Raw genomic sequence first — 16,847 nt, 5'->3', positions numbered from 1 at the left:
TGCAGCATTTTTTACCACTGAACATTTCAAAGATCACACCTGTCAATGATTGATATAAAAATAAACATGGACTTCCTCATCGAACATGAATCAACATGCAAATTCATTAGTTTTCCAAAACACATACATTATTAAAAACATTCCTAAGTAAGGTCCTCCTCTCTGGGGAGGTTCCCATTGCTTGGAAGGCAGCCACGGTTCAATCTTTATTTAAAGGGGGAGACCAAGCTGATCCTAACTGTTATAGGCCTATTTCTATTTTGCCCTGTTTATCAAAAGTGTTGGAAAAACTTGTCAATAATCAACAGACTGGCTTTCTTGATGTCTATAGTATTCTCTCTGGAATGAAATCTGGTTTCTGCTCAGGTTATGGATGTGTCACTGCAACCTTAAATGTCCTCAATGATGTCCCCATTGCCCTTGATTCTAAGCAATGTTGTGCTGCTATTTTTATTGAATTGGCCAAAGCTTTAGATACGGTAGACCATTCCATTCTTGTGGGCCAACTAAGGAGAATTAGTTTCTCTTTGGGCTCTTTGGCCTGGTTTGCTAACTACCTCTCTCAAATAGTGCAGTGTATAAAGTCAAAACATCTGCTGTCTCAACCACTGCCTGTCACCAATGGGTGTACCCCAAGGCTCGATCCTAGGCCCCACGCACTTCTCAATTTACATCAACAACATAGCTCAGGCAGAATGAAGCTCTCGCATCCATTTATATGCAGATGATACAGTCTTATACTCAGCTGGCCCCTCCCCGGATTTTGTGTGAAACGCTCTACAACAAAGCTTAAGCTTAAGCCCTTATCCTTGTTCTGAACACCTACAAAACAAAGGAACAGGAGATACCTAGTCAGTTGTACAACTGAATGCCTTCAACTGAAATGTGTCTTCCGCATTTAACCCAAGCCCTCTGAATCAGAGAGGTGCGGGGGGCTGCCTTAATCGACATCCATGTCTTCGGTACCCGGTGAACAGTGGGTTAACTGCCTTGCTCAGGGGCAGAATGACAGATGTTTACCTTGTCAGCTCAGGGATTCTATCCATCAACCTTTCGGTTACTGGCCCAATGCTCTAACCACTAGGCTATGGTCATGTGGTTTGGTAAGAAGAATGCCACTCTCCCCACAGGTGTGATTACTACCTCTGAAGGTTTAGAGCTTGAGGTATCACCTCATACAAGTACTTGGGAGTATGGCAAGATGGTACACTGTCCTTCTCTCAACACATATCAAATCTGCAGGCTAAAGTTATATCTAGACTTGGTTTCCTCTATCTCTCCTCTTCCACACCAGCTGCCAAACTAACCCAGATTCAGATGACAATCCTACCCATGCTTGATTACAGAGACAAAATGTATAGATCAGCAGGTAAGGGTGCTCTCGAGCAGCGAGATGTTCTTTACTATTTTGCCATCAAATTTGCCACCAATACTCTTTATAGGACACATCACTGCACTCTATACTTCTCTGTAAACTGGTCATCTCTGTACACCCATTGCAAGACCAACTGGTTGATGCTTATTTATAAAACCCTCTTAGGCCCCTATCTGAGATATCTACTGCAGCCGTCATCCTTCACAAACAACACCCATTCTGCCAGTCACATTCTGTTAAAGGTCCCCAAAGCACACACATCCTTCGGTCGCTTGTCTTTTCAGTTCGCTGCAGCTAGCGACTGGAACGAGCTGCAACAAACACTCAAACTGAACAGTTTTATCTCAATCTCTTCATTCAAAGACTCAGTCATGGACACTCTTACTGACAGTTGTAGCTGCTTTGCGTGATGTATTGTTGTCTCTACCTTCTTGCCCTTTGTGCTGTTGTCTGTGCCCAATAATGTTTGTACCCTGTTTTGTGCTGCTACCATGTTGTGCTGCTGCCATGTTGTGTTGCTACCATGCTGTGTTGTCATGTGTTGCTGCCATGCTAAGTTGTTGTCTTAGGTTTTTCTTTAAGTACTGTTGTGTTGTCTCTCTTGTCGTGATGTGTGTTTTGTCCTATATTTCTTTTTCTTTTTTTTTATTATCTGAGCTCCTTCCCCGTCGGAGGCCTTTTGCCTTTTGGTAGGATGTCATTGTAAATAAGAATTTGTTCTTAACTGACATGCCAATTAGATAAAGGTTAAATAAAATCAGTTATATTATTTAACGATGATAGCCCCTTGAATCTCAAAATCAATCGGAGAAGAAGCACTGCTCCAAGAGGGCTGTCATGTGCCTTTTACTGAGGAATGGCTTCCGTCTGGCCACTCCTGCGCTGTCTTGGATGTGTGCTTAGGGTCGTTGTCCTGTTGGAAGGTGAACCTTCACTCCAGTCTGAGGTCCTGAGCGCTCTGGAGCAGGTTTTCATCATGTATCTCTCTGTACTTTGCTCCGTTCATCTTTCCCTCGATCCTGACTAGTCCTCCCAGTCCCTGCCGCTGAAAAACATCCCCACAGCATGATGCTGCTACCACCATGTTTCACTGTAGTGTTGGTGCCAGGTTTCTCCCAGACGTGATGCTTGGCGTTCAGGCTAAAGAGTTTAGTCTTGGTTCCATCAGACCAGAGAATCTTGTTTCTCATGGTCTGAGAGTCCTTTAGGTGCCTTTTGGCAAACTCCAAGTGGGCGGTCATGTGCCTTTTACTGGGGAATGGCTTCCGTCTGGCCACTCTCCCATAAAGGCCTGATTGGTGGAGTGCTGCAGAGATGGTTGTCCTTCTGGAAGGTTCTCCCATCTCCACAGAGGAACTCTGGAGCTCTGTCAGAGGGACCATCGGGTTCTTGGTCACCTCCCTGACCAAGACCCTTCTCCCCCGATTGCTTAGTTTGGCCAGCCGGCTGGATCTAGGAAGAGTCTTGGTGGTTCCAAACTTCTTCCATTTAAGAATGATGGAGGCCACTGTGTTCTTGGGGACCTTCAATGATGCAGACATGTTTTAGTACACTTCCCCAGATCTGTGCCTCGACACAATCCTGTCTCTGAGCTCTACGGACAATTCCTTTAACCTCATGGCTTGGTTTCATGCTCTGAAATGCACTGTCAACTGTGGGACATAATATAGACATGTTTGTGCCTTTCCAAATCACGTACAATCAATCATGTACAAACATTTCTTAAAACCTATTTTCGCTTTGTCATTATTGGGGTATTGTGTGCAGATTGTGTGCAGATTGATGAGGATAAAAAAATATTTAAGCAATTTTAGAATAAGGCTGTAACGTAACACAATGTGAAAAAAAGTGAAGAGGTCTGAATACTTTTCGAATGCACTGTATCCTTAATACAAATAGATTATCAAGTGTAGAATGGAAACTTGACTTATTCCTGTCAGAGATGTGTAATAGAGCTGTTTGTCTATGAAGGCACCATTAGAAGTTCCCCTGTGCTGTATTAGGCAGTCCACTTAATCACATCTCATTAACATTCACACCTCAGATTCAAGACAGTCAATAAACACACATGCTGATCAAACGGGATGTTTGGTTTTGATCTAAGACAGGTAATATACATGAAGACAGCGAGACTGTGTGATTAATAAGCCATACTGCTTGTCTGGACAGCTGCTGATCACAGGAATTCATTCAAAACCTTCTTTGTTGTGGGTATGCTGTTTTCATGTTCTTTTCCTTTGAACATGAACTGCTCTCTTTCATGTTGTCGCTATATGTGACTGGCTGCACTCCATGGCCCAATGCTGTGATGATGACCGCTGACTGCTGAGAAAGCAAAGCTGTGAATCTCAGCATCCTGCTGATATACATCACTTCAGGTACAAAGACAACAGTGTTGAAGGCCTGTGATAGTGAGACTTGCCTATTATTGGAAAACACTTCCCAAAAATAGGATGGGTTTATGATGTTCAATCTGACTCACTTGTGTTTTATTCTTGCTACTGCTGCCTTGAAATTGTATTATAAAAGGGATTCTGGCCTATGCCTTGTCCATCCTACCCCCTCTTTCCATTGGTCAATGCAAGTACTTGACCCATAGTGTGTAGCCTCTCATAGACGGGCTGCCTGACAACGTCACGAAAATAATGCTTGTGCATGTTGTTACATATTGTCATTAATTATTTTGAGTTCACAGTTGTTTTGCCCTGAATTTGCACACACAACAATTTTGTTGCTTAATAACAACGATTTTGTTGCTTAATAACAACCCACGCGTCTATTGGCCTGTGTAAATTATAGAAATGTATTGCAAATCCCATCTCCTCCTGCTATTGGACAAAGTAAGTTCTAGAGCCCAGCTTACCTCTTCCCATTGGTGGACATAGCGAATTAGCCTGGACAGCCTGAGCAGCCTCAGCAGACTGAGGATCTTGGTAAAGCGCACGATCCTCAGGGCTCTGGCTGTTTTATACACCTCAGAGTCGATCCCCTTCTCCACGATCAAGAAGATATAATCAACAGGGATGGAGGAGATAAAGTCCACCACAAACCAGGTCTTCAGGTACGTCCTCTTGATCTTCTTGGGGTCCAGGATGATCTCAGTGTTGTCCTCTAAAACGATGCCTGTGCGGAAGTTGAGGACCAGGTCCATGAGGAAGAAGGTATCAGAGACCACGTTGAAGATGATCCAGGGCGCGGTGGTCTCGTCCTTGAAGAAGGTGATCCCCACTGGGATGATGATGAGGTTGCCCACCATGAACATCAACATGGTGAAATCCCAGTAGAACCTAGAGAGCAAAGTGGAGAAGCAGGTTAGGGGACAGAGAGACAGTTAAGGTGGAGGAACTCAGGAAACCTGAACTTCAACTCCAGGTAAGGTTAGGTATAAACAGTTGACTCCCACAATGGCATTCTTCATCAACTGTTGGATCAGGGGAGATGGAAGATTATACAAAATATCCACCTTCCCCCTCTCAACTGGTTATCACAACAAAACAAAAAAATCACACAAATATATTAATTGAATTCTTATCAAAGTCATCTGTTGTATTGTATTCTATTGTATTCTGTTGTATTCATCATTCTATTGTAGGAATGATGATGTGGATCAATTGGCAATTCAATCATCCATTCAAAAGTGTAGAAATTGATGGGCTGTTACTCATTGTAATAACAGTAAAAGTACAGTAAGTCACTGGGGTATATCATGAGTTTGAGTGCAAGTGAAATCTGTTGTATCACTGTTTTCATTATGAGCAAATGTTCTCTGTTGCTGTTTGCTGTGCATATCACGCCAGTAAAGATATCATGCCAGTGTCCATCTGACAAGTACCCTCTCTGCTTACTCTAACTAGGGGAGCCGAGAAGAGAGAGGGGGTCTTATGAGAGTAGCGCTGGATGGTGAATTGATTCTAAATCCTTGCTACAATAACAAAGGGTGACATACACTAAATGACCAAGAGTATATGGACAACTGCTCATCAAACATCTCATTCCAAAATCATGGGCATTAATATGAAGTTGGTTCCCCCTTTGCTGCTATAACAGCCTCCACTCTTCTGGGAAAGCTTTCCACAAGATGGGGACTTGCTTCCATTCAGCCACAAGAGCATTAGTGAGGTTGAGCACTGATGTTGGGCAATTAGGCCTGGCTCACAGTCTGCGTTCCAATTCATCCCAAAGGTGTTTGATGGGGTTGAGGTCAGGGCTCTGTACAGGCCAGTTCTTCCACAACGATCTCGACAAACCATTTCTGTACGGACCTCACTTTGTGCATGCTGAAACAGGAAAGGGAAGGCTGTTGCCACAAATGTTGAAGTCAGAATTGTGTAGAATGTGATTGTATGCTGTAGCATTAAGATTCCCCATCACTGGAACTAAGGGAATGTAAAAAATGTCAAATACATCTTTGTCACGATTTCTTCCGAAGTTGTCTTGTTGTCTTGTTTTACCACACACCTGGTTTCATTTCCCTCATTCTGTGTTGTGTATTTAGCCCTCTGTTTCCCCCATGTCTTTGTGCGTGATTGTTTATTGTTAGGTCGGTACGTTTTACCCGTGTTTAGTGGTAACCGTTATTTTGTTCGCACATTGGGTTTGTTACTTTGTGCATTTGCCTTTATTAAAGTGCGTTGTTCACTTATCTCTGCTCTCCTGTGCCTGACTTGCACCAGCTACACCCACCGCCTGACAATCTTAGGCTTTTGTGCGGCTGCTCGGCCATGGAAGCCCATTTCATGAAGGTCCCGACGAACAGTTATTGTGCTGACGTTGCTTCCAAAGGCAGTTTGGAACTCATGAGTGGGTGTGGCAACCGAGGACAGACGATTTTAAGGCGCTACGGGCTTCAGCACTTGGCGGTCCTGTTCTGTGAGCTTGACTGGCCTACCACTTCGCGGCTGAGCCGTTGTTGCTCCTAGACTTCCCCTTCACAATAACATCAATTACAGTTAACCGGGGCAGCTCTAGCAGGGCAGACATTTGACAAACTGACATGTTGGAAAGGTTGCATCCTATGACGGTGCCACGTTGAAAGTCCCTGACTCCTTCAGTAAGGCCGTTCTACTGCAAATGTTTGTCAATTTAGATTGCATGGCTGTTTGCACGATTTTATATACCTGTCAGCAAGGGAGTCCACATACTGTTGTATATATAGTGTAAGTGTAACCAGGATAGTATCAGCATATTTGAATTATTGTGACTGCTAAGTTATAGCCTGAGATAGTCATACTTTAAATGACAAGCAGGCCTATATGGAATATGGAATATTACATTTGACAATAACATGGATTAATATTGAAGAGCACAACTGAAAAAACATATTGAATATTGCACCTAGTATAATATCAGTGGATATCAATATTGCTGTCTAATCAACTCAAGGTAACGGGAGTCTAATGCTTGTGAAGAGCGTAACTGATAGGTGTGTGGTGCTGAGTCATGTCTTGACTGACTGATCCTGCTAGATTGGAATCTAACATCGATGACTCGACTGTGTGATTGATGAGATGTAGGCCTATCATAATTATAACGGGAAGTTTCTACATTAAATCTAGAATAGATAATATCGTAACTCTTTCTTGGCAAATCAAGACCTGGAATCGACTAAATAAAAAATTCTGGAGCTTCTTAGAATGGCACTGTGTATAATGGCATTGATTATCAGTTGGCTTAAAAATAGCTGTCAGGGAGAGGCTATCTTAGACAGAAGCCACTGATTTGGGAGCAGGGGCAGACGGGCCTTCTGGCAATTCTGTCAAATGCCAGATGGGCTAGACAAAACATTGTTGGTCGAAATTGACACTCACAAATATACATATTTTTATATAAAAATAAAACAATGAAAAGGATGATATGGGCATATTTTAGAGACAAAATATTTGAGTGCAATTTCTGTTAATCAAATCTATAATGAGCCTTTGGCTGATCAATGGGAAATGGCCGGGCTTCCCGCCTATCAAGATGGGCCAGCCCGGTTTTCTCAGCCAGGTCACCCGTGATACAAGTCCGTATTCGAGGTCCATCCATGTCTGAATCCAGCAATAGAAAGTAGTTTTTCAGATTTTTATTTTAAACCTATCCCAAACCTTAATCCTTAAACTTAAACATTCAGAGTTAATGCCTAACCTTTAGAATTCTGAGTTAATGCCTAAACTTAACTTTAAACACTTCAAAATGTGATGTTTGGAACAACTTCAACATTTTTTGTACGAGAAACATGGATGAACGGTTAATTCTGATGTGAGAGTGTGAGAGCTTGTTGTGTTTGCTGATAGGCTGAGCTGAGGTCAAGCAAACTCACATTAAACGTAAAACATAAAACATTAGCAAAGAGCAAAGAGACCAGCTCTGATTCTGTAATCAGTTAAACCGCCATGGTCATGGATTGTAAAAAAAAAAAGAAAGGAAAGTGTGGTTATAAACATAGATAGAGCACATTCTACATTGTCACCTCACTCAAAACATAATATATTTTGGGCGGCTACAATCATGGGTCAAACAGTAATGTGCATTATCCTCACGATTACTGTAATGAAAATGTCTGCTCCTGTGCCCACGCTGGGGCCTTCTGCTTTGATGAGCAAGCTACACTCCTCTCCCCCATCCTCGATAGAAAATTGTGTTTTGATCATGTAACATTTCAAAATGCAATGTTATGCATCAGCACTCCTGCCTGTGTCTAAGTAGGGTGTGCAGAGTCAGGGTGTATGTGTGGGTATGGGGTGTGTGTGTATGGCTGATGGCCTGCCAGGGGGGGGGGGGGGGTTAGGTTGGTGACACATGCAGTGGTGTGAGCTGGATAAAATGCCAGGGTCGAATTCATGTCCCAATCCGCCCCTGTTTGGGATCTATGGCAATGGGATGAGAATAGTGAGGGATAAGGACAAAGCAGGTGAGGGGATATACACTGTGTACAAAACATAAAGAACACCTTCCTAATATTGAATTACATCCAGCATCCAGCTCAGTTACATCCAGAATCCAGCTCAGCTGAGTTACATCCAGCATCCGGCTCAGCTTAGTTACATCCAGAATCCAGCACAGAGTTACATCAAGCATCCGGCTCAGCTTAGTTACACCCAGAATCCAGCATCCAGTTCTGAGCTGGATGTAACACACTTCAAAATAAGAGGCCCTTAATGTTTTGTACACTCAGTGTAGCTCAAGCTGTTGATCAGTGGGGGCTGTGACACTGAGCTGGATGCTGGATGTTACATCCAGTATAGCATCCCGTGCAGAGTTAACAAAATCCAGCATCCAGGTCAGAGTTACATCCAGCATCCAGTATCCAGCACAGAGTTACATCTAGCATCCTGCTCAGAGTTACATCCAGCATAACACACTTCAAAATAAGAGGCCTGTATTACCGATTTCGAAATAAGAGTCCCTCGATTTGTTTTGCCAAAATACAAGTCCTGCAATTTCCGATTTCAAAATAAGAGTTCCTTGATTTGTCATGCTAAAATAAAAGTCCTGTGGTTTCTGATTTCAAAATAAGACTCTCTTGATTTGTCATGCCAAAATAAGTCCTGCATTTCCAATCTCAAAATAAGAGTCCCACGATTTCTCATGAACGTTTTTTAATTTATATTTTATTTCATTTCAATAGTAAAACCCCAGGATGGAATGTCATAAAATGAATTGTTAACCTGTTATGGCTGCATCCCTTTGTCCGCCTGAAGACATACCCTAATCTAACTGCCTGTAGCTCAGCCCCAGAGGCAAGGATATGCATTGTTTTGGTAACATTTGAATGGAAACATTCTGAAGGTTGTGGAAATGTTAATTGAATGTTGGAGAATATAACACAGTAGATCTGGTGGAAGAAAAGAGAAAGAAAGAGCATACGTGTCTGTTTTTTATTGTTGTAGTATCATCTTTCACATGTACTAGAATAGCCATACAGTCAGATAGGATGCTGGAGATCACTTTGATGGATAACACAAGAGGGCACCTGTGGGTGTGCAAAGTTTCAGACTGATAACTTCAGGAATGGGTGAGCTACATACATTTAGCATGAAGTCACCCAGGTGTCCCACAAGTTGCCCAAATGTACCCAAGTGGCCGAATTGGTGAAATTACCTATAACTATATACAACAGTGCAAATAACTATATACAACATATCGAAAAGCAATTGTAACACACACACACACAAAAAAAATGTTTAAAAAAATATTCGAAAATAAAAATAAATAAAAAACAGTACACCCATTGGAAGTCCTTGACACAATATTTTGCTGCCTGTGCCATGTCCCATAGCAGTCTCTTTCTGATGTAAAGCAGAGGCAAACTGAACAAGTGGTGCCGTTCATGCGACACAGAACACAACGACGCCTCCATGATGTGCCCTTTTGGCCCTGAGGCACAGTCATGCCTGCAGTAATGAACTGTGGCATATGAAAACCACTGGGGGCAGAGGTAGAGTGGGTAGCTTGGCAGCAGGGGCTCCCAGTCGGAGTCGCTATCACTGTGAAAGAAAACATTTAAAAAATATTTGTATTGTATGAGCCTTTTATCATCACATAAAATGAACAGATATGTATTGCACTTATTTTTTACCTTTATTTGACTAGGCAAGTCAGTTAAGAACAAATTCTTATTTTCAATGACAGCCTAGGAACAGTGGGTTCAGGGGCAGAACGACAGATTTGTACCTTGTCAGCTCAGGGATTTGAACTTGCAACCTTTCGGTTACTAGTCCAACGCTCTAACCACTAGACTACCCTGCCACCCCAGATATAGAGCAGAGGGAACAGTCACTAAGCTGAAGTGCTGTTCCATTTAACTCCGGCCATTGTTGTGGGCCTGCCCTCCCCTGAACAGCACCCAATGGCTATTTCATATGGAAATGAAGAGGAGTAGCAGGCGCAGTGGCCATGTGTGTGTTTGCTGTTCTACTCCATTCCATTTGAATAAAAAAATGGAAAATATATATATCTGACATGGAATATATATATATACACACACACCCAAACAAACCAACACACACACACAAACAAACAACACATTTCATTGCAAATGTAAAAAATATATATATATATATATTTATATTTCATAAAACAGCATTAGCACTTACACGTCCAGAAGTACGTCCTGTCCTTGCAGAAACAGCTTCTCAGTTCCTGTTTGAATCATAACACTCAAAGATTCCTCAAACAAAAAATCTGTCTCACTTTCACTTTTTCACTTTCACTTTAGACTTTGACTTCACTTTTCCTGATTTATTTGCCATGATATCTTCAATGAAATCATTGAAAATACAACTTTCCGAATACAGCTGCGCGTAACAAGCCTCACAGCAACTCCTCTGATCGTCAAGGCGAGAATGGAGTTCGTTACGCATGCGATATCAAACAAGGAATGGTGCTCCAACCCAAAACCATTACATACTGGCGTTTACCTCAGCTCATTAGCTATCTACCCAGCTAGATTTCAAGAAGATCAGTGGTCATTGGGCAGAAATACAGTCCATCAACGAAGCTTAGTTAAAATGATTGGTGCGCAAGGTAATCATTCATTAAAATTTAAAAATTAAACATCCTACAATGTGATTTTCTGGACTTTTTTTTCTCCTTTTGTCTGTCATAGTTGAAGTGTACCTATGATGAAAATTACAGGCCTCTCATCTTTTTAAGTGGGAGAACTTGCACAATTGGTGGCTGACTAAATACTTTTTTGCCCCACTGTATACAGTAATCTCCAAAAGTATTGGGACAGTGACATATTTGTTGTTGCTTTGCTCTGTACTTCAGCACTTTGGATTTGAAATTATCAAAAGGCTATGAGGTTGAAGTTCAGACTGTCAGTTTAGTGAGAAAGTTAGAGATGCACAAATACCATACACCCAAGACATGCTGACGTCTAACTATTACAATAACAGGTGAGGTTAGCATTTCTGGGGGGGGTATGATATTTGTACGTTTGTAACTTTCTCACTCATCATTATTCACGATTCATTCAGGACTATCCATAATCATGGTAGCATCCACATTAATGTAGAAGTGTTTAGAAACATATCTACAATAAAAGTGATTCCAAAATGACACAATACATTATTTACCATTAATTTCTATTAGGCATAAAATAACCTGAAACAAAACCAAAACAAACAGCAAATGCCTTCAACACTTTTGTAGAGTCACAACCTTGATGTAATCACTTCGTGCTAGGAATATGGGACAAAATACTACACTTTTGACTACTTTAATACACATATAAATGAATTTTTCCCAATACTTTTGGTCCCCTAAAATGGGGGAGCTATGTACAAAAAGTAATTTCTAAACGGTTCACCCGATATGGATGAAAATACCCTCAAATTAAAGCTGCCAGTCTGCACTTTCAAATCCAAAGTGCTGGACTACAGAGGCAAAAAAATACAAAATAAATGCCACTGTCCCAATACTTTTGGAGCTCACTGTATAAACAGTACCAGTCAAAAGTTTGGACAACGACTCATTCAAAGGTTTTTCTTTATTTTTGACTATTTTCTACATAATAGTGAAGACATCAAAACTATGAAATAACACATATGGAATACTGTAGTAACCAAACATTTTTAAACAAATCAAAATATATGTTATAATGTTATATGTTATAAAAACATTCTTTAATGAAGCCACCCTTTGCCTTGATGACAACTTTGCACACTCGGCATTCTCTCAACCAGCTGAGCACTTGTTGGCTGCTATTCCATCACTCTGCGGTTCAACTCATCCCAAACTATCTAAATTGGGTTGATGTTGGGTAATTGTGGAGGCCAGGTCGTCTGATGCAGCACTCCATCACTCTCCTTCTTCGTTAAATAGCACTTACACAGCCTGGAGGTGTGTTGGGTCATTGTCCTGTTGAAAAACAAATGATAGTCCCACTAAGCACAAACCAGATGGGATGGCGTATCGCTGCAGAATGCTGTGGTAGCCATACTGGTTAAATGTGTATTGAATTCTAAATAAATCACTGACAGTGTCACCAGCAAAGCACACCCACACCATCCAAATAAAAACTCTGGAATGAGTAGGTGTGTCCAAACGTTTGACTGGTACTTTATATTTTACAGCGTATGAGTTAGTTTCATCAACAAGTAATATTATAGAGAGAGAAAACCCTACAGAGTACACAACTTAAGATGTGGGAACTGGCACCTAGACCAAAATCAAAGAAAGAAAATGAAAATACATTTGTAATGCTTGTTATTTTAACCATTGCAACTGTCAACACAGGGAAAGAAATACCACAACGTATCACACACACACATTTATTTTAGATACACAGAATGAAACAGCATGGGAATGGCAATGTTTCTGGCATGGTATTAGCAATGCGTTCAGCTACAAGTGTTTGTTCAAGCCTCTTACGTAATTGAGCCACTTGACGCATTTGGGTTGGGCAGGATCCTTCAAAACAGTGTATGTATTGTCCTGTCAGTAGGGAGACAATTGTAGATACAACATGGACCATAGCTGCAGCTACCTCTTCCAGTTCAGCTTGAGTTATTGGTGTGTGGCATCCATCCCGTTCACCCATGCAAAGGAATAGAAAAAGCAGTATGAGTCAACACCTTCAGTGCTACTGAAAGCATCAACATGTTTTGCAATATTGTCCAGACTAAACAAAAGTTGTGGGTCTACATAAAAGTTGGTAACAGTAGCTGGACAAATGCAAAATGATCAACATGGTAACTACAGTTGTGATCACTGTAAAGTTCCCTCATACCCTACTATTAGAAAAGTACATGCTACGCAAACTGAGTGGGTAACTGCCCCAACATTCATGAATTAGAGACATTCGTTATAAAACAACAACACATTTAGTATAGCAAAGAGCCAACTGGCTACTTAGACAATTGGAAAACAGATAACTAGGCAAGTATGGTCTATTTGTGGACCGCAGACTGGGGGGGCATGGCTTGTAGGGCGCAAGTGTAGTGGCGATCGACTACACACCCCGCCCACCAAGTAGTGCGCTGCGAGAGTTGGGTTCAATAGGGTCTGGCTCCAGCAGATATGTGTATAACCTTGCTAGCTAATGCTGGTGGGCACGGCCTGTAGCGATGTAATGCTAATGGGTGTCGTACTGTCACGAGTACCCACAATGGCAGTGGGCACAACATGTAGTGGGCATGGCTTGTAGTTGCTGCAGTTCCCAGATATTAATGGGATAGCTATTCTTAAAGATAAACCACTTCAGTTACTATGGTAGTTAGCTAGCAGAAATGATTAGTTCATATAGCTACAAACTCCAAAAGAGCACTTACATATGAAGCAACATTTGGACATGAAATTCATAATTAGTAAATTACATAACTAGGAGGTTATTGTCTTTTAACTGTCGACATGTAATACAGGCTAAAAACGAAAGGTCTACTGTCACAACAGCTAGTGAGCGAGCAGTCCGAAATGTCCTTTAGCTAGCTAGCTAGCCGCTAACCATTAGCTAGTATGCTAACAATAGGCTAACAGTAGGCTAGCTTTTTCAAGCAGAAATTTGCTTCTTGCAACACTAACTCAAAAAAGTTCTGGGACACTGTAAAGTCCATGGAGAATAAGAACACCTCCTCCCAGCTGCCCACTGCACTGAAGATAGGAAACACTGTCACCACTGATAAATCCACCATAATTGAGAATTTCAAGAAGCATTTTTCTACGGCTGGCCATGCTTTCCACCTGGCTACTCCTACCCCGGTCAACAGCACTGCACCCCCCACAGCAACTCGCCCAAGCCTTCCCCATTTCTCCTTCTCCCAAATCCGTTCAGCTGATGTTCTGAAAGAGCTGCAAAATCTGGACCCCTACAAATCAGCCGGGCTAGACAATCTGGACCCTTTCTTTCTAAAATTATCTGCCGAAATTGTTGCCACCCCTATTACTAGCCTGTTCAACCTCTTTCGTGTCATCTGAGATTCTCAAAGATTGGAAAGCAGCTGCGGTCATCCCCCTCTTCAAAGGGGGGGACACTCTTGACCCAAACTGCTACAGACTTATATCTATCCTACCATGCCTTTCTAAGGTCTTCGAAAGCCAAGTCAACAAACAGATTACCGACCATTTCGAATCTCACCATACCTTCTCTGCTATGCAATCAGGTTTCAGAGCTGGTCATGGGTGCACCTCAGCCACACTCAAGGTCCTAAATGATATCTTAACCGCCATTGATAAGAAACATTACTGTGCAGCCGTATTCATTGATCTGGCCAAGGCTTTCGACTCTGTCAATCACCACATCCTCATCGGCAGACTCGACAGCCTTGGTTTCTCAAATGATTGCCTTGCCTGGTTCACCAACTACTTCTCTGATAGAGTTCAGTGTGTCAAATCGGAGGGTCTGCTGTCCGGACCTCTGGCAGTCTCTATGGGGGTGCCACAGGGTTCAATTCTTGGACCAACTCTCTTCTCTGTATACATCAATGAGGTCGCTCTTGCTGCTGGTGAGTCTCTGATCCACCTCTACGCAGACGACACCATTATGTATACTTCTGGCCCTTCTTTGGACACTGTGTTTTAACAACCCTCCAGGCAAGCTTCAATGCCATACAACTCTACAATCTACAAATACTTAGGTGTCTGGTTAGACTGTAAACTCTCCTTCCAGACCAAACATCTCCAATCCAAAGTTAAATCTAGAATTGGCTTCCTATTTCCTAACAAAGCATCCTTCACTCATGCTGCCAAACATACCCTTGTAAAACTGACCATCCTACCAATCCTCGACTTTGGCGATGTCATTTACAAAATAGCCTGCAATACCCTACTCAACAAATTGGATGCAGTCTATCACAGTGCAATCCGTTTTGTCACCAAAGCCCCATATACTACCCACCATTGCGACCTGTACGCTCTCGTTGGCTGGCCCTCGCTTCATACTCGTCGCCAAACCCACTGGCTCCATGTCATCTACAAGACCCTGCTAGGTAAAGTCCCCCCTTATCTCAGCTCGCTGGTCACCATAGCATCTCCCACCTGTAGCACACTCTCCAGCAGGTATATCTCTCTAGTCACCCCCAAAACCAATTCTTTCTTTGGCCGCCTCTCCTTCCAGTTCTCTGCTGCCAATGACTGGAACGAACTACAAAAATCTCTGAAACTGGAAACACTTATCTCCCTCACTAGCTTTAAGCACCAACTGTCAGAGCAGCTCACAGATTACTGCACCTGTACATAGCCCACCTATAATTTAGCCCAAACAACTACCTCTTTCCCTACTGTATTTTATTTATTTATTTATTTTGCTCCTTTGCACCCCATTATTTTTATTTCTACTTTGCACATTCTTCCATTGCAAATCTACCATTCCAGTGTTTTACTTGCTATATTGTATTTACTTTGCCACCATGGCCTTTTTTTGCCTTTACCTCCCTTTACCTCCCTTACCTCACCTCATTTGCTCACATCGTATATAGACTTGTTTATACAGTATTATTGACTGTGTGTTTTACTCCATTTGTAACTCTGTGTTGTTGTATGTGTCGAACTGCTTTGCTTTATCTTGGCCAGGTCGCAATTGTAAATGAGAACTTGTTCTCAACTTGCCTACCTGGTTAAATAAAGGTGAAATAAAAAAATAAATTAAAAACAACATTAGCTGACTAATTCCTGAGTAAACAACACATTTTGCAATGATCACAAGTTCATCACTGTGTCAATTGTTTATATCTTTGTTAACATGTCATTTGTGGGGGATACTTGCTGATAGACATTAAATTAATTGACACGATCAGATTAGTGTCTTTTACTGCATCGGCTTCATGAGTTATGAAGCCAGGAGGCTTCGCTTTCTTAGGAATTCCTGGAGTAGCTGCGTCCTCAACTGTACACTTGGTGAACCTAGCCAGACCAATCAATTTACACTTTCTTAGCTGTTCAACAAATCATGCTAAAATAGCTAATTACAGTTAAAGTCGGAAGTTTACATACAACTGAGCCAAGTACATTTAAACTCAGTTTTTCACAATTCCTGACATTTAATCCAAGTAAAAATTCCCTGTTTTAGGTCAGTTAGGATCACCACTTCATTTTAAGAATGTGAAATGTCAGAATAATAGTAGAGAGAATTATTTATTTCAGCTTTTATTTCTTTCATCACATTCCCAGTGGGTCAGAAGTTTACATACACTCAATTAGAATTTGGTAGCATTGCCTTTAAAATGTTTTAACTTAGGTCAAACGTTTCGGGTAGCCTTCCACAAGCGTCCCACAATAGGTTGAGTGAATTATGGCCCATTCCTCCTGACAGAGTTGGTGTAACTGAGTCAGGTATGTAGGCCTCCTTGCTCGCACACGCTTTTTCAGTTCTGCCCACAATTTTTCTATAGTATTGAGGTCAGGGCTTTGTGACGGCCACTCCAATACCTTGACTTGTTGTCCGTAAGCCATTTTGCCACAACTTTGGAAGTATGCTTGGGGTCATTGTCCATTATGAAGACCCATTTGTGACCAAGCTTTAACTTCTTGACTGATGTCTTGAGATGTTGCT

General features: G+C 41.8%; 1 pseudogene; it reads right to left on the bottom strand.

The window, feature by feature from the left end:
- LOC109888554 (potassium/sodium hyperpolarization-activated cyclic nucleotide-gated channel 2-like) overlaps positions 1–16,847 on the bottom strand; it is a 111,986-nt pseudogene that overhangs the window by 78,677 nt on the left and 16,462 nt on the right.

The sequence above is a fragment of the Oncorhynchus kisutch genome, linkage group LG4 (assembly GCF_002021735.2).
Source record: "Oncorhynchus kisutch isolate 150728-3 linkage group LG4, Okis_V2, whole genome shotgun sequence".
In the NCBI taxonomy this organism is placed as follows: domain Eukaryota; kingdom Metazoa; phylum Chordata; class Actinopteri; order Salmoniformes; family Salmonidae; genus Oncorhynchus; species Oncorhynchus kisutch.
The sequence above is the reverse complement of the archived record's forward strand: the minus strand, read 5'-3'. Positions and strand labels throughout refer to the sequence as shown.